This window comes from Moschus berezovskii, chromosome 16, assembly GCF_049115385.1.
Source record: "Moschus berezovskii isolate FMDL1 chromosome 16, NW_MosBer_1.0, whole genome shotgun sequence".
NCBI classification, from domain to species: domain Eukaryota; kingdom Metazoa; phylum Chordata; class Mammalia; order Artiodactyla; family Moschidae; genus Moschus; species Moschus berezovskii.
The window spans coordinates 19,168,361-19,186,787 of record NC_142475.1 but is presented as its reverse complement, the minus strand read 5'-3'; the positions used below and the strand labels follow the sequence as shown (position 1 = coordinate 19,186,787).

General features: G+C 39.5%; 1 protein-coding gene across 5 annotated transcripts in view; it reads left to right on the top strand.

Moving 5' to 3' along the window:
• Positions 1–18,427, top strand: part of NCALD (neurocalcin delta) — a 481,050-nt gene that overhangs the window by 286,889 nt on the left and 175,734 nt on the right. For 4 of the 5 annotated variants that reach the window (XM_055432078.2, XM_055432074.2, XM_055432079.2 and 1 more), the window contains one exon: positions 1,575–1,662. The gene's annotated coding sequence lies outside the window, so the exon portion shown is untranslated. Of the gene's footprint in view, positions 1–1,497; positions 1,663–18,427 lie in introns of those variants that run through there. The other variant, XM_088844703.1, reaches the window with a different exon arrangement.

The following is an 18,427-nucleotide window of genomic DNA, read 5'->3' as shown; positions in this document are numbered from 1 at the left end:
AGTAGACTGGGTGTTGGAGAGTTAAGAGCAGTATCTACCCTGCTCTCTAAGCTCCTGCCAAGGTCATCTATCTACCTAGCAGGGCTGTTTGAATAACAAGGTAGAAGATTGTATGCAAGCACACTTTATACACTATTTATGTGTTTCATAAACAAAGTGGAAAAATTCTGAACTATTTTCTTAGCAAACATAAAAACATAATGTTAATAGAAAATCTTGTAATCAATATCTCTTGAACCTCAGCTCATTCTCTTTCAGACATCTTTAGATAACCCAAGATCCAGTATTTTCATAGATTTATATCCTCAAATACCAATCTTCGGATTATTGCCAAACATTGTCATGGCAGACATTTGTTGATTCCCTCCAATATTCTTTACCCCCTTGTCCCTTCCTCTTAGTAACCTGAATGCCCTTCCATGTGATTTTTCTTTGGAACATCCTACCCTCATCTCTGGGTTTCCCAGGTAGAACCAGTGGTAAAGAACCTGCCTGCCGATGCAGGAGACTCAAGAGACTCAGGGAAAGATCCCCTGGAGTAGGATGGCTACCCACTCCAGTATTCTTGCTTGGAAAATTCCATGGACAGAAGAGTCTGGCGGGCTACAGTCCATGGGGTCAGAAGGAGTCAGACACGACTGACTGACTGAAAGAGAGAGGCTGTCACCTCTCACGAGGATAAGACTTGATTACAGCCATTCAGCAAAGCACAGTGGCTGATTCAGTGATGGGCAATCAGAATGACTTCAGAGCTTGAGACTGGCAGCACGCTAACACTGCCCTCTTGGAAGATGGATGTGTGATCTTGAACCGCTGAAGTTATTTCTTTGCACCAAGAGGAAAGGCAGCCAGAAGCTAAAGTCACTGTACAGAAAATACCATGCTAAGAGACTTGCAGAGAATCAAGAGATATACATAGTGAAACTCTGTTTTCCTAAAACCAGCCCTACATCCAGGTTTTTCTTCCCCAACTCAATAAACCAAAATATTTTCTTGTTTTGTTATTTATTTCTTTAAGGGATTTTGAGCTGGGTTTTCTGTTAGGTGTAGACAAAAGATTCCTAAATGATAGTTTCCACATATATTCCAGGAAAATTATATATATTACTTTAATATGCTGCTTATTGTTTTAAATAATCTATTGTTTAATGTATTATATATTTGTACTTATATATACAAATATATGTTTATATGTATGTATTTATAAATATTATATATATATTCTGAAATTTATAGTCCTTCCAGGATTAAGGTCATAAGGCCTGAATGTTACTAGAATGCTTCTAATAAATTGCCTGCATGGCATCTGTCTAAAAGATTTTAAACTCTGCAATAGAAGGATCTTAGTATTGCTCTTTTAGGGACATATCATGTCTGTGGTACAAGACTCTACACTGAGTACTTTGAGAAAAGACCAATTAGGCTGAGGTCTGTCAGTGTTCTTGTAGGTGTGTTTCCTGTTTCCTGTTTGCAAAGGCAACTACAGAAGAAGTAAAAGTAACAGCCTTTCATAAACCGCTTACTGAGCTGTCAAGTATTCGAGTAAATTATTCATTAATTATGAGTGATCTCAGTTGCAGGGCCAGAGAGGTGCCGGCGAGCAAATCTGTCCTTACAGCTGTGGAAGGCTCTGAGACCCGGGACGCCTCGTGACTGCATATTGTGAGTTACTTTTTTAACCTTTCAAATACCTGGGTTTTGAATTGTATAAATTATGATTCAGAATGCAAAGATGTTGCATCCTGGTTAAGTTGTTGTGTGTTAAATGTTTTTGGTATTTGGTAAATAGAAAATGCTAGCTTATATCTGCTATTAAAGCTTTGTCATGAAGTATGCCTTTCCATTTTTAACTCTAGATAAATTTCTGTTACCGAAAACTATTCTACCATTTTACTTTTAAAAAAATTATTTTCTGTAGTGACTCTGATTAAATAGAAATTTACTTAATTGAAAAAAAAACAAACAAACAAGTAGGAGAAGGGATAATGAAATAGAAAACCTGACTTGCTTCCTGGAGAAAAGGACAATAAATATGTGCCCCTCCTTACTTTCCATATCTATCATTTAGTACGAAAGATTGAAGAGGATATTGTGCAGCAAATAGATGGAATATTTTTTAATTCAGAAAAGATTCTTTTGAAATTCTATTATAGTATAATGAGGGCAGCAGCACCCACAATTGTGAGTTTCCTGTTAAGATAGGAACACTATTACTTTCCTATTTAGTTGGTGTGGGTCTCAAAAGCCATCTCATTGAATGTTTAGGAAATTGGCTTTTCAGGAAGGGAAATCTATTGATTTATGAATTTCTTGGACAATTTTCAAAATATGTTAATTGCTCCAAATGTGAGCCAGCCAAGGTTTGTAGACAAGGTAATTTGGCTTAAGCCCTGGTAATATTTTTTGTGACTGTTTGTGAAGAAAGCATGAATACTTACTAGGCCAAATAGTTCTATATGAAGACCAAATGGTAAAAATATTAAAGTGAATGTGGGCAAGAACAGAACCTTAGTTTTTATTTTGCTGATATTTCAGGGAAGGGAGATAAGTCAATATAAAATGAAACTTATATGTATTTAGCTCTTTTTCATCCCGCTTCCTTCAACCCCCATTAACTCTCTATGGTTTAATTAAAAGATGAGTAACATAGCTCTTTCACAGCATCATCTTTCAAGATTTGAAATAGCTCCACTGGAATTCCATCACCTCCACTAGCTTTGTTCGTAGTGATGCTTTCTAAGGCCCACTTGACTTCACATTCCAAGATGTCTGGCTCTAGGTCAGTGATCACGTTATTGTGACTATCTTGGTCATGAAGATCTTTTTTGTACAGTTCTTCTGTGTATTCTTGCCACCTCTTCTTAATATCTTCTGCTTCTGTTAGGTCCATACCATTTCTGTCCTTTATCGAGCCCATCTTTGCATGAAATGTTCCCTTGGAATCTCTAATTTTCTTGAAGAGATCTCTTGTTTTTCCTATTCTGTTGTTTTCCTCTATTTCTTTGCATTGATCACTGAGGAAGTCTTTCTTATCTCTCCTTGCTCTTCTTTGGAACTCTGCATTCAGATGCTTATATCTTTCCTTTTCTCCTTTGCTTTTCGCTTCTCTTCTTTTCACAGCTATTTGTAAGGCCTCCTCAGACAGCCATTTTGCTTTTTTGCATTTCTTTTCCATGGGGATGGTCTTGGTCCCTGTCTCCTGTACAGTGTCACGAACCTCCGTCCAGAGCTCATCAGGCACTCTATCTATCAGATCTAGTCCCTTAAATCTATTTCTTACTACCACTGTATAATCATAAGGGATTTGATTTAGGTCATATCTGAATGGTTTCAGTCTGAATTTGGCAACAAGGAGTTCATGATCTGAGCCACAGTCAGCTCCTGGTCTTGTTTTTGCTAACTGTATACAGCTTCTCCATCTTTGGCTGCAAAGAATATAATCAATCTGATTTTGGTGTTGACCATCTGGTGCTGTCCATGTGTAGAGTCTTCTCTTGTGTTGTTGGAAGAGGGTGTTTGCTATGACCAGTGCGCTTAGAAAGCATCACTACGAACAAAGCTAGTGGAGGTGAAGGAATTCCAGTTGAGCTATTTCAAATCCTGAAAGATGATGCTGTGAAAGTACTGCACTCAATATGCCAGCAAATTTGGAAAACTCAGCAGTGGCCACAGGACTGGAAAAGGTCAGTCTTCATTCCAATCCCAAAGAAAGGCAATGCCATAGAATGCTCAAGCTACCGCACAATTGCACTCATCTCAAATGCTAATAAAGTCATGCTCAAAATTCTCCAGCCAGGCTTCAGCAATATGTGAACCGTGAACTCCCAGATGTTCAAGCAGGTTTTAGAAAAGGCAGAGGCACCAGAGATCAAATTGCCAACATCCATTGGATCATGGAGAAAGCAAGAGAGTTCCAGAAAACCATCTATTTCTGCTTCATTGACTATGCCAAAGCCTTTGACTGTGTGGATCACAATAAACTGTGGAACATTCTGAAAGAAATCGGAATACCAGACCACCTGACCTGTCTCTTGAGAAACCTGTATGCAGGTCAGGAAGCAACAGTTAGATCTGGACATGGAACAACAGACTGGTTCCAAATAGGAAAAGGTGTACGTCAAGGTTGTATATTGTCACCCTGCTTATTTAACTTATATGCAGAGTACATCATGAGGAACGCTGGGCTGGAAGAAGCACAAGCTGGAATCAAGATTGCTGGGAGAAATATCAATAACCTCAGATATGCAGATGACACTACCCTTATGGGAGAAAGTGAAGAGGAACTCAAAAGCCTCTTGATGAAAGTGAAAGAGGAGAGTGAAAAGGTTGGCTTGAAGCTCAACATTCAGAAAACAAAGATCATGGCATCTGGTCCCATCACTTCATGGGAAATAGATGGAAAACAGTGGAAACAGTGTCAGACTTTATTTTTTTTGGCTCCAAAATCAGTGCAGATGCTGATTGCAGCCATGAAATGAAAAGACGCTTACTCCTTGGAAGGAAAGTTATGACCAACTTAGATAGTGTATTAAAAAGCAGAGACATTACTTTGCCAACCAAGGTCCATCTAGTCAAGGCTATGGTTTTTCCCGTGGTCATGTATGGATGTGAGAGTTGGACTGTGAAGAAAGCTGATTGCCGAAGAATTGATGCTTTTGAACTGTGGTGCTGGAGAAGACTCTTGAGAGTCTCTTGGACTGCAAGGAGATCCATCCAGTCCATTCTAAAGGAGATCAATCCTGGGTGTTCATTGGAAGGACTGATGCTAAAGCTGAAACTGCAATACTTTGGCCACCTCATGTGACGAGTTGACTCACTGGAAAAGACTCTGATGCTGGGAAAGGTTGGGGGCGGGTGGAGAAGGGAACGACAGAGAATGAGATGGCTGGATGGCATCACCGACTCTGTGGACATGAGTTTGAGTGAACTCCGGGAGTTGGTGATGGACAGGGAGGCCTGGCATGCTGTGATTCATGGGTTTGCGGAGAGTCGGACACAACTGAGCGACTGAACTGAACTGAACAAAGCTCATCTGGATATAATGAGAAAGTGAAAGTGAAAAGCCTTTCACTTTCAATTTGTATTCCAAATTGAATAAAGCCAGTTCTTTTAATGAAAGCTATAAGACAGTAATAAAATATTTGAAGTCAAGCTAGTCAAAATCTATTGTTTTTCTTCTCATAACATTGATTACTAAGCCTCAATGTCAACACATTTCTCCTGAAGGCCAGGAAAGAATTATGCATTTAATTTGGCAGTAATCAGGCGGCTTGAGATACTCTGAAGTACTTATGGATCACAACCCTAAACATGGTAGTAGCCATTGCATTAACTCCTCGGATCTTTGTGATATCAAGCTAAAGAGTAATAGAGAAATGTGTATTTTTGCCCCCAAAGACAATAAAGCATGCACATGATCCAACCTAAGGACCCTTCCCCTTAAAGTGATGGTGTGAAGAATCACTATGTCTGCTGTTGGCCCTCCTCAAGCATCCAAGTCCCTCTCTTTTTATTTTATTATTTCTTTTTTCCTCTCTCTCTTTTTAGAAAGTTTATTTATTTCCTTATTTGTGGCTGCACTGGGTCTTGGTTGCAGTGCTGTGGGTTCTCTGACTGTGGCAAGTAGGGTCACCCTTTGGTTGCGGTGCACGGGCTTCTCATTGCAGTGGCTTCTCATGCTGTGGAGCCTGGCCTACAGAGCTCCGGCTCAGCAGTCATGGTGCATGGGCTTAGTTGCCCCGCAGCATGTGGAATCGTCCCGGGCCAGGGATTGAACTTGTGTCCCCTACATTGCAAGGAGTATTCTTTTTTTTTTTTTTTTTTCGGAGGCTAATTACTTTACAATATTGTATTGGTTTTGCCATACATTGACATGAATCCGCCACGGGTGTACATGTGTTCCCCCTCCTGAACCCCCTTCTCACCTCCCTCCCTATCCCGTCCCTCTGGGTCATCCCAGTGCACCAGCCCCGAGCACCCTGAATCATGCATCGAACCTGGACTGGTGATCCATTTCATATATGATAATATACATGTTTCAGTGCCATTCTCCCAAACCATCCCACCCTCGCCCTCTCCCACAGAGTGCAAAAGACTGTTCTATAGATCAGTGTCACTTTTGCTGTCTTGCATACACAATTATCGTTACCATCTTTCTAAATTCCATATATATGCGTTAGTATACTGTATTGGTGTTTTTCTTTCTGGCTGACTTCACTCTGTATAATAGGCTCCAGTTTCATCCACCGCATTAGAACTGATTCAAATGTACTCTTTTTGATGGCTGAGTAATATTCTGTTGTGTATATGTACCACAGCTTTCTTATCCATTCGTTTGCTGATGGACATCTAGGTTGCTTCCATGTCCTGGCTATAATAAACAGTGCTGCGATGAACATTGGGGTACATATGTCTCTTTCAATTCTGGTTTCCTTGGTGTGTATGCCCAGCAGTGGGATTGCTGGCTCATATGGCAGTTCTATTTCCAGTTTTTTAAGGAATCTCCACACTGTTCTCCATAGTGGCTGTACTAGTTTGCATTCCCACCAACCGTGTAAGAGGGTTCCCTTTCCTCCACATCCTCTCCAGCATTTATTGCTTGTAGACTTTTGGATAGCAGCCATTCTGACTGGCGTGAAATGGTACCTCATTGTGGTTTTGATTTGCATTTCTCTAATAATGAGTGATGTTGAGCATCTTTTCATGTGTTTGTTAGCCATCTGTATGTCTTCTTTGGAGAAATGTCTGTTTAGTTCTTTGGCCCATTTTTTGATTGGGTTGTTTATTTTTCTGGAATTGAGCTGCAGGAGTTGCTTGTATATTTTGGAGATTAATTCTTTATCAGTTGCTTCCTTTGCTATTATTTTCTCCCATTCTGAAGGCTGTCTTTTCACCTTGCTTATAGTTTCCTTTGTTGTGCAAAAGCTTTTAATTTTAATTAGGTCCCATTTGTTTGTTTTTGCTTTTATTTCCAATATTCTGGGAGGTGGGTCATAGAGGATCCTGCTGTGATTTATGTCGGAGAGTGTTTTGCCTATGTTTTCCTCTGGCCTTATGTTTAGATCTTTAATCCATTTTGAGTTTATTTTTGTGCATGGTGTTAGAAAGTGTTCTAGTTTCATTTTTTTTACAAGTCGTTGACCAGTTTTCCCAGCACCACTTGTTGAAGAGATTGTCTTTTCTTCATTGTATATTCTTGTCTCCTTTGTCGAAGATAAGGTGACCATAGGTGCATGGATTTATTTCTGGGCTTTCTATTTTGTTCTGTTGATCTATATTTCCGTCTTTGTGCCAGTACCATACTGTCTTGAAGACTGTGGCTTTGTAGTAGAGCCTGAAGTCAGCTAGGTTGATTTCTCCAGTTCTATTCTTCTTTCTCAAGATTGCTTTGGCTATTCGAGGTTTTTTGTATTTCCATACAAATTGTGAAATTATTTGATCTAGTTCTGTGAAAAATACTGTTGGTAGCTTCATAGGGATTGCATTGAATCTATAGATTGCTTTGGGTAGCATACTCATTTTCACTATATTGATTCTTCCGATCCATGAACACAGTATATTTCTCCATCTATTTGTGTCCTCTTTGATTTCTTTCACCAGTGTTTTATAGTTTTGTATATATAGGTCTTTTGTTTCTTTAGGTAGATATATTCCTAAGTATTTTATCCTTTTCATTGCAATGGTTAATGGAATTGTTTCCTTAATTACTTTTCTGTTTTTTCATTGTTAGTGTATATGAATGCAAGGAATTACTGTGTGTTGATTATATATCCTGCAACTTTACTATATTTATTGATTAGCTCTAGTAATTTTCTGGTGGAGTCTTTAGGGTTTTCTATGTAGAGGATCATGTCATCTGCAAACAGTGAGAGTTTTACTTCTTCTTTTCCAATCTGGATTCCTTTTATTTCTTTTTCTGCTCTGACTGCTGTGGCCAAAACTTCCAAAACTATGTTGAATAGTAGTGGTGAGAGTGGGCACCCTTGTCTTATTCCTGACTTTAGGGGAAATGCTTTCAATTTTTCACCATTGAGGATAATGTTTGCTGTGAGTTTGTCATATATAGCTTTTATTATGTTGAGGTATGTTCTCTCTATTCCTGCTTTCTGGGGGGTTTTATCATAAATTGATGTTGAATTTTGTAAAAGGTTTTCTCTGCATCTATTGAGATAATCATATGGTTTTTATTTTTCAATTTGTTAATGTGGTGTATTACATTGATTAATTTGCAGATATTGAAGAATCCTTGCATCCCTGGGATAAAGCCCACTTGGTCATGATGTATGATCTTTTTAATATGTTGTTGGATTCTGTTTGCTAGAATTTTGTTAAGGATTTTTGCATCTATGTTCATCAGTGATATTGGCCTGTAGTTTTCTTTTTTTGTGGCATCTTTGTCAGGTTTTGGTATTAGGGTGATGGTGGCCTCATAGAATGAGTTTGGAAGTTTACCTTCCTCTGCAATTTTCTGGAAGAGTTTGGGTAGGATAGGTGTTAGCTCTCTAAATTTTTGGTAGAATTCAGCTGTGAAGCCGTCTGGTCCTGGGCTTTTGTTTGCTGGAAGATTTCTGATTATAGTTTCAATTTCTGTGCTTGTGATGGGTCTGTTAAGATTTTCCATTTCTTCCTGGTTCAGTTTTGGAAAGTTGTACTTTTCTAAGAATTTGTCCATTTCTTCCAGTTGTCCATTTTATTGGCATATAGTTACTGATAGTAGTCTCTTATGATCCTTTGTATTTGTGTGTTGTCAGTTGTGATCTCTCCATTTTCATTTCTAATTTTGCTGATTTGATTTTTCTCCCTTTGTTTCTTGATGAGTCTGGCTAATAGTTTGTCAATTTTATTTAACTTCTCAAAAAACCAGCTTTTAGCTTTGTTGATTTTAGCTATGGTCTCTTTTGTTTCTTTTGCATTTATTTCTGCCCTAATTTTTAAGATTTCTTTCCTTCTACTAACCCTAGGGTTCTTCATTTCTTCCTTTTCTAGTTGCTTTAGGTGTAGAGTTAGGTTATTTATTTGACTTTTTTCTTGTTTCTTGAGGTAAGCCTGTATTGCTATGAACCTTCCCCTTAGCACTGCTTTTACAGTGTCCCATAGGTTTTGGGTTGTTGTGTTTTCATTTTTATTCGTTTCTATGCATATTTTGATTTCTTCTGTGATTTGTTGGTTATTCAGGAGCATGTTGTTCAGCCTCCATATGTTGGAATTTTTAATAGTTTTTCTCCTGTAATTGACATCTAACCTTACTGCATTGTGGTCAGAAAAGATGCTTGGAATGAGTTCAATTTTTTTGAATTTACCAAGGCTAGATTTATGGCCCAGGATGTGATCTATCCTGGAGAAGGTTCCGTGTGCACTTGAGAAAAAGGTGAAATTCATTGTTTTGGGGTGAAATGTCCTATAGAGATCTATTAGGTCTAACTGGTCTATTGTATCATTTAAAGTTTGTGTTTCCTTGTTAATTTTCTGTTTAGTTGATCTATCCATAGATGTGAGTGGTGTATTAAAATCTCCCACTGTTATTGTGTTATTATTAATTTCCCCTTTCATACTTGTTAGCATTTGTCTTACATATTGCAGTGCTCCTATGTTGAGTGCATATATATTTATAATTGTTATATCTTCTTCTTGGATTGTTCCTTTGATCATTATGTAGTGTCCTTCCTTGTCTCTTTTCACAGCCTTTGTTTTAAAGTCTATTTTATCTGCTATGAGTATTGCTACTCCTGCTTTCTTTTGGTCTCTGTTTGCGTGGAATATCTTTTTCCAGCCCTTCACTTTCAGTTCTGTATGTGTCCCTCGTTTTGAGGTGGGTCTCTTGTAGACATATATATGGGGGTCTTGTTTTTGTGTCATTCAGCCAGCCTTTGTCTTTTGGTTGGGGCGTTCAACCCATTTACATTTAAGGTAATTATTGATAAGTGTGATTCCGTTGCCATTTACTTTATTGTTTTAGGTTTGAGTTTATACACCCTTTTTGTGTTTCCTGTCTAGAGAAGATCCTTTAGCTTTTGTTGGAGAGCTGGTTTGGTGGTGCTGAATTCTCTCAGCTTTTGCTTGTCTGTAAAGCTTTTGATTTCTCCTTCATATTTGAATGAGATCCTTGCTGGGTACAGTAATCTGGGCTGTAGGTTATTTTCTTTCATCACTTTAAGTATGTCCTGCCATTCCCTTCTGGCCTGAAGAATTTCTATTGAAAGATCAGCTGTTATCCTTATGGGGATCCCCTTGTGTGTTATTTGTTGTTTTTCCCTTGCTGCTTTTAATATTTGTTTTTTGTGTTTGATCTTTGTTAATTAATATGTGTCTTGGGGTGTTTCACCTTGGATTTATCCTGTTTGGGACTCTCTGGGTTTCTTGGACTTGGGTGATTATTTCCTTCCCCATTTTAGGGAAGTTTTCAACTATTATCTCCTCAAGTATTTTCTCATGGCCTTTCTTTTTGTCTTCCTCTTCTAGGACTCCTATGATTCGAATGTTGGGGCGTTTAACATTGTCCCAGAGGTCTCTGAGGTTGTCCTCATTTCTTTTAATTCTTTTTCTTTTTTCCTCTCTGTTTCATTTATTTCTACCATTCTATCTTCTACCTCACTAATCCTATTGTCTGCCTCCGTTATTCTACTGTTGGTTCCCTCCAGAGTGTTTTTGATCTCATTGATTGCATTATTCATTATATATTGACTCTTTTTTATTTCTTCTAGGTCCTTATTAAACATTTCTTGCATCTCCTCGATCTTTGTCTCCAGGCTATTTATCTGTAACTCCATTTTGTTTTCAAGATTTTGGATAATTTTCACTATCATTATTCAGAATTCTTTATCACGTAGATTCCCTATCTCTTACTCTTTTGTTTGGTTTGGTGGGCATTTATCCTGTTCCTTTACCTGCTGGGTATTTCTCTGCCTTTTCATCTTGTTTATATTGCTGTGTTTGGGGTGGCCTTTCTGTATTCTGGCAGTTTGTGGTTCCTCTTTATTGTGGGGGTTCCTTGCTGTGGGTGGGGTTGGATGTGTGGCTTGTCAAAGTTTCCTGGTTAAGGAAGCTTGTGTCGGTGTTCTGGTGGATGGAGCTGGATTTCTTCTCTCTGGAGTGCACTGAAGTGTCCAGTAATGAGTTTTGAGATGTTAATGGGTTTGGTGTGACTTTGGGCAGCCTGTATATTGAAGCTCAGGGCTATGTTCCTGTGTTGCTGGATAATTTACATGGTATGTCTTTCTCTGGAACTTGTTGGCCCTTGGGTGGTGCTTGGTTTCAGTGTAGGTATGGAGGCATTTGATGAGCTCCTATCGATTAATGTTCCCTGGAGTCAGGAGTTCTCTGGTGTTCTCAGGATTTGGACTTAAGCCTCCTGCCTCTGGTTTTCAGTCTTATTCTTACAGCAGCTTCAAGACTTGTCCATCTCCTTTTGAAGACAATTGGCTGCCTTTCTGGGTGCCTGATGTCCTCTGTCAGCATTCAGAAGTTGTTTTGTGGAATTTGCTCAGCATTCAAATGTTCTTTCAATTAATTTGTGGGGGAGAAAGTGGTCTCCCTGTCCTATTCCTCTGCCATCTTAGGACCACCCCCCGCAAGGAGGATTCTTAACCACTGCACTTTCAGGGAAGTCCAAGTCTGTCTTCTGTGTCTGTGATCTCAAGGCCAGGTGATTTCTCACTGCAGATTTCCTTCTTGAAAGGGTTAGTCACTCAGTCATGTCCAACTCTATGTGACCCCCATGGACTGTAGCCAGCAGGCCCCTCTGACAATGAAATTCTCCAGATGAGAATACTGGAGTGGGTTGCCATTCCCTTCTCCAGGGGATCTTCCTGACTCAGGAATTGAACCCAGGTCTCCTGCGTTGCAGGCAGATTCTTTACCATCTGAGCCACAAGGGAAGCCCTTTCCTTCTTGAGTGAGCCTCAAATATACTCTACTCCATCTCTGATTTATGCAGAGCAATGAGAGGCTGAGTTTGTGTCAGAGGTTTGAGGCATCTGCCAGACCCAAAGGAGGAGGATTTGAATACGAAATTAACCGAAAAGTTCTTGAGGCAGTGAAGGAACCACTTCCTGCTCAACTGCTGTTGGCTTGAGAGGGGAAGGCAAGGCAAGGGTGAGGATGACCCCTTGCATAGAGATTAAACTTTCTAAGCATTCCAAAAGAATGGCCTAGGGTAGCAAACATTGCTCCAATTTCCTGGGCTTTCTAGAATTTTGTTCAAGAATTCCAGACTCTTGTAAAAGTCACCTAGTGACAGAGTTTCTGACAACAGTAGATAGGAAAGATATTTGTAAAAAACTATCTGAAAGTGAAGTATATGAATAGACTCTAGATTTACAATCATTTTTGATTTGCTGTTGTCTGATTATCTTTCTTTATCTCCCTTAGCTAGAATTATTTTGTCTGGATCCTCAAGAAGTTCATACTCTTCCCCAAGGCTTCCTATATGACTAACTTCTAAGTTACATGGATTTTTATTTTTCTACAGTTTTCTGCACTAAAGACCTCTTTCCTCCTCCTCTTAAAAAATGCTATTTTAATCTTAGCCTAGGAGCTTACTACTTTTTATTTTCAATGTCTCAGAAATCCTCTTTTATTAAAAAAAAAAAAAAAAAACCTACTTCATCAATAGCATATCTTTTGTTTGGGAGTAGTAATGGGGAGAGATTATCTCAGAGCTGAGATCACAGGATACCACATATATAGAGGATAATTTAGTATCCATCCAGATGTTTTCAAATAGAGACAAATTCTGATCGTTCAGATAATTGATTCCGTGCAATAAGTTTCCATTCAGTCATGTTTTTAAGGCCAAAACATCTAACAAGGTCAGTGCTTTTTTAGAAAAAAGAATAGAGTATAGATGACTTCTCAGCAATTTTGCAGTAAGTTCTTTGAGTATCATGTAGACTTAGGAGAATGTTGTTTGTAGTAGATAACTGATGATTCCAATTAACCAAAAAGTACAGGTGCCACTAGTGGTAATGCATACCTGCAATGCAGGAGATGTAAGAGACTTGGGTTCAATCCCTGGGTCAGGAGATCCCCTGGAGGAGATCATGGCAATCCACTCCAGTATTCTTGCCTGCAGAATCCCGTGGACAGAGGAGCCTGGTGGGTTACAGTCCATAGGATCACAAAGAGTTGAATACGACGGAAGCAGCTTAGCACACACGTATGCACAGATAAAGCACCTACTAACTTGAGCCCTAGTGGAGAATGATATAGTATAACATGACTCATATAAGTAATACCAGATCATGTTCCTAGAAACCTAATTCATTTACCCATTCAGTAAATATTGAGTGCTTGCTGTATATTAATAACAGGCATTGTGTTAAATGATGAGGATTCGAATGTAGAACAAGGCAGGGACGGTTTCTGTCTCCAGTTGAGTGGTGTAGGGATGTTAATCAAATAATTACAGAAATATTCTTTACAAATGTGATCAATACTGTGATGGGGGAAAGAGCACAAAGAAAGATGGGAAACCACGACTATAAAATAGAGGCACTACATCTAGTTGAAATGGTGATAGGGAAGGCTTCCCTGAAGAAATCTGAAGAGGTTGACAGTGGGGAGGAGAGTGTTCTAGGCCAAGGTAGGAGGGAGCTTGGAGCTTACTGGGAACTGAACCAAGGCCAGATGTTGCTAGAGAACAGAGGGAGCAAGGTGTGAGGGAAAGCAGAGTGGTGGCAGGGGCAGATCGTGAAAGACTTGGTAGAGAAGGAATGAATGCATGAATGCGTGCACGGACAAATGAACATACCACAGATTAGTCCTGTTGTCTTATGTTGTTAGAGTGAAAATAAAAAGAGTTTGCAACTGTACAATGACTCTGATATTTGGGAGGAGGTATTCACTTTTTCATTCACTCATTCAGCCAGTAAATACAAAACAAAATTCCCTGTTCACACGGATCTTAAATTCTAGTTGAACAAGCAGACAATATGCCAGGAAGCGAATATATAGGTTTTATAGTAATATGTTTTGTCTATGAATAAATGGTGTAAGTGGTCTTTAGATGGAATTTTAAAAATTATTTCAAATATATATTGAATTGTATCTGTGTATGGTTATTCCCCTGTTTAGTTAAATAAACTTATGTCCTCTAGCAGAACTAGGACCACGCTCAGCACAGGTGTTCTTCACAGTACTCAATTCTCAGTCAAAGACTTCGGAGAAATTCCAAGAGAATCAAATAAGAGAAGGAGGGCTTCCCTGGTGACTCAGTAGTAAAGAATCAGTCTGCCATTGTAGGAGACATGGATTCAATCTCCGGTCTTTAGGAAGATCTCACACACTGTGGAATGACTAAGTCTGTGCATCATGGCTATTGAGTCTGAGCTCTAGATTCCAGGAGCCACAGCTATTGAAGCCGGAATGCCTAGAGCCTGTGCTCTGCGACAAGAGAAACCACTGCAGTGAGAAGCCCAAGCAACGCAACTAGAGCCCACACAGCAGTGAAGACCCTGCACAGCCAAAAATAAATAAGTAAATATTAAAGACTCCTCTGTCTTAAAAAAATAAGAGAAGGAAGCTGAGAGATTTGTATTTGTATTTGTTCTTGTTTCTGAGAAGCTAGTGATAGCACTGCCCACCGGCACCTGACCGTCTCTTCCTGGAGTGGTGGGGGCAGGAGGAGGGGAACAATGAAAAGATTTAAATAACTGCGTTGACACCAATGGGAAAGGATTTAAGAGGGAGAGCACTCCAGAGTCTATTTCTTTTTCCAGAAAGAGAGCTACATATATCTTATTATACACTCAAAATACTTTGTAGATTTTGCACACATTATCTCAATAAAAGGTTCCCATTGTAAAATCAACATACACATTTAAGGAGAGATGGTTCTTTGCCACATTCCTCAAAGCTGTTATTTAACTGATAGTGTGTATTACAATCATCAGAAAATGCTTACATTCAGAAAATAATACTTACCTGGAACCTTGTTTGCATTTATAGTCATGCCTGTCTTTTCTGCTTGAAGATTTCCATGGGGTACTATTTGCATATCTGTATGTAAATTATTACCATTGATGGAATTATTAAACCAGACCACCTGTGGGGTCACCTTCAGGTCTTGCTTGCCAAAATCAGAGAGTAGTTCATGGATCAAAGGGAGGCATAATGCATATCTGTTTTAATTTTCAGGAATTTCCTGCTTTCTGATTTCCAGATTACTTGAATCAAAGTGATTATTTCTATATAAGACAAGAAGAATAATAGAAATGTTGTCAGTGTGATCCTTTAGTACAGGATTTCTTAGCTGCAACACTGTTAGCATTTTGGACTAGATAATTCTTTTGTGAAGGGCTGTCCTATACACGGTAGGATGTTTAGTGGCCTCATGGTGCCAGTAATATCTCCCAAGTATGACAACCACCTCTGCTGCTGCTGCTAAGTCGCCTCAGTCTTGTCCGACTCTGTGCGACCCCATAGACGGCAGCCCACCAGGCTCCCCCGTCCCTGGGATTCTCCAGGCAAGAACACTGGAGTGGGTTGCCATTTCCTTCTCCAATGCATGAAAGGGAAAAGTGAAAGTGAAGTTGCTCAGTCGTGTCCGACTCTGTGCGACCGCTTAGACGGCAGCCCACCAGGCTCCTCCGTCCATGGGGTTTTCCAGGCAAGAGTATGGGAGTGGGGTGCCATTGCCTTCTCCGGCAACCACCTCTAGACATTGCCAAATGTCTTCTTGGGGGAGCAAAATCACTCTCATTGAGAACCACTTTTTCAGTACATCATCATCAGGGGCTCGCAGTGCTGGTTTAGCTTTGTGTTGTATTGCAAACACATCCAATGCATAGCTTTCAGTTTAACAGCATGGTTGCTTTCTAATTCTGTCGTTCTTGTATCACAATTAAAATTTATATTATGAAACTAGAATTAGATTTTTATTCAGCCGAATGTGTGCAATCCTGACATGGTGATGTGTTTTGAGGGAGGGAGGGAGTGGTTTACACTTTGAGAGCCTTGTTTCAATCATTAAAAGCCTTACAAAATTTTGTCCTCAAAAATTAAAACTTGCTTAGTCACTCAACTATTTTTTTAGAGACATTTATGGGCATCTTAAGCCCTAGAGTGTGAGAAGAGTACAGTTGTGTGGTAGTTTGAACATTCTTTGGCATTGCCTTTCTTTGGGATTGGAGTGAAAACTGACCTTTTCCAGTTCTGTGGTGACTGCTGAGTTTTCCACATTTGCTGGCATATTGAGTGCAGCACTTTCACAGCATCATCTTTTAGGATTTGAAATAGCTCAACTGGAATTCCATCACCTCCACTAGCGTTGTTCGTCATGACCTGCCTCCTGAAAAATCTGTATGCAGGTAAAGAAGCAACCGTTACTACTGGACATGAAACAACTGGACATGGAACAAACAGACTGGTTCCAAATCAGGAAAGGAGTACATCAAGGCTGTATATTGTCACCCTGCTTATTTAACTTATATGCAGACTACATCTGAGAAACACTGGGCAGGATGAAGCACAAGCTGGAATCAAGATTGCCTGGAGAAATAAGCTCAGATATGCAGATGACACCACCCTTATGGCAGAAAGTGAAGAAAAACTAAAGAGCTTCTTGATGAAAGTGAAAGAGGAGAGTGAAAAAGTTGGCTTAAAACTCAACATTCGGAAAACTAAGATCATGGCATCTGGTCCCATCACTTCATGGCAAATAGATGGGGAAACAGTGGAAACAGTGAGACTTTATTTTTCTGTGCTCCAAAATCACTGCAGATGGTGATTGCAGCCAAGAAATGAAAAGACACTTGCCCCTTGGAAGAAAAGTTATGACCAACCTAGACAGCATATTAAATAGTAGAGACATTACTTTGCTAGCAAAGGTCTGTCTAGTCAAAGCTATAGTTTTTCCCATGGTCATGTATGGATGTGAGAGTTGGACTATAAAGAAAGCTGAGCCCAGAAGAATTGATGCTTTTGAACTGTGGTGTTGGAGAAGACTCTTGACGGTTCCTTGGACTGCAAGGAGATCCAACCAGTCCATCCTAAAGGAAATCAGTCCTGAATATTCATTGGAAGGACTGATGTTGAAGCTGAAACTCCAATACTTTGGCCACCTCATGTGAAGAACTGACTCATTGGAAAAGACCCTGATGCTGGGAAAGATTGAGCGCAGGAGGAGAAGAGGATGACAGAGGATGAGATGGTTGGATGGCATCACTGACTCAATGGACATGAGTTTGAGTAAACTCCAGGAGTTGGTGATGGACAGGGAGGCCTGGCATGCTGCAGACCATGGGGTTGGAAAGAGTCGGACATGACTGAGCGACTGAACTGAACTGAACTGGTGATACATAGAAACTTACATGAGGCACATTCAACAAGTTCCTTTCTGGTTTTATAGGAAGCTGAAAACAGCAGAGAGAAAAAAGTGCCACCCTTGTATCCTTTGGTGATGGTTCTTGACATTTTAGTGTAAGTTATTACAATAGCATATTGGTTTAATGTTCCCTTAACGTCTGTGGTTTACTCACAGTTTCTGAAAATGGGAAAAATGTGTGTTCTGTCATTGTTCAGCTAAGAAATGGTATTTCCAGATCACTTTAATCATATATGATTGAATCTTCTAAAGTGCATTTTACTATGCTATGGTGCCTGGGGAGGCACAGATTGCATAAATTCACTTAGACGCATGACTAATATATGACACCATTAAGAGAATTTTATTTTGAATTCCTTTTTAATGTTATTATTTACTTTGCCTAAAGGCCTCTTGACTCAAAGTGTTTCACAGAGCTCAACTGAGACCCATGTTGTTTTGTTAAATAGAACTTTCTTTCATGTTGCTATTATGTTCAGGAATATTTAAGAGCTTCCAACTGTCAAAAATAAAGTTCTAACTCTTTTCCATGGCACTTAAACCTTTCCTAACTGGGGGACAATCCATCTTTTCAGATTTGTCTCCTTTACCTCCATTTGCTCTTCTCCATATCACACTTCAGTGGCAATGAACTCAGTTGCCCAGGGCATGCTTGCATTTTTCTGCCTCTATAGCTTTTCTCATGTTATGATGTCTACCCCACAGATTCCAATCCATGTTTCAGAATTTTTTGCATGAAGTTTCCCCATATTTTCTCAGTTGGAATTAATCTCTCTCTGTGTCCTATAATATTTGGAAAGCACTACACTAGTGCTTTTCAAACTATCTATGGGAAGAACTAGATTTTTTCAAAATTTCTTGTTTATTACAGGCCAATATGTATCCTCCTGTCTATGACCAGTACTGGGATGGTGTCATGTAAAATTCACATGTCGAACTGTCTAGACCCCATTCAATGAGCCGAGTCCACCTGATCACACATTTGAGTGGTGCAGCTGTGTCAATGCTGTAAATGTGTCTAAACAATTACTCGCAGTCTCTGTACTGGTTTTGTTGCTGTCTGATGAGAAATAGTTCATGAGGTGGTGCTGGTTCAGAGACTACACT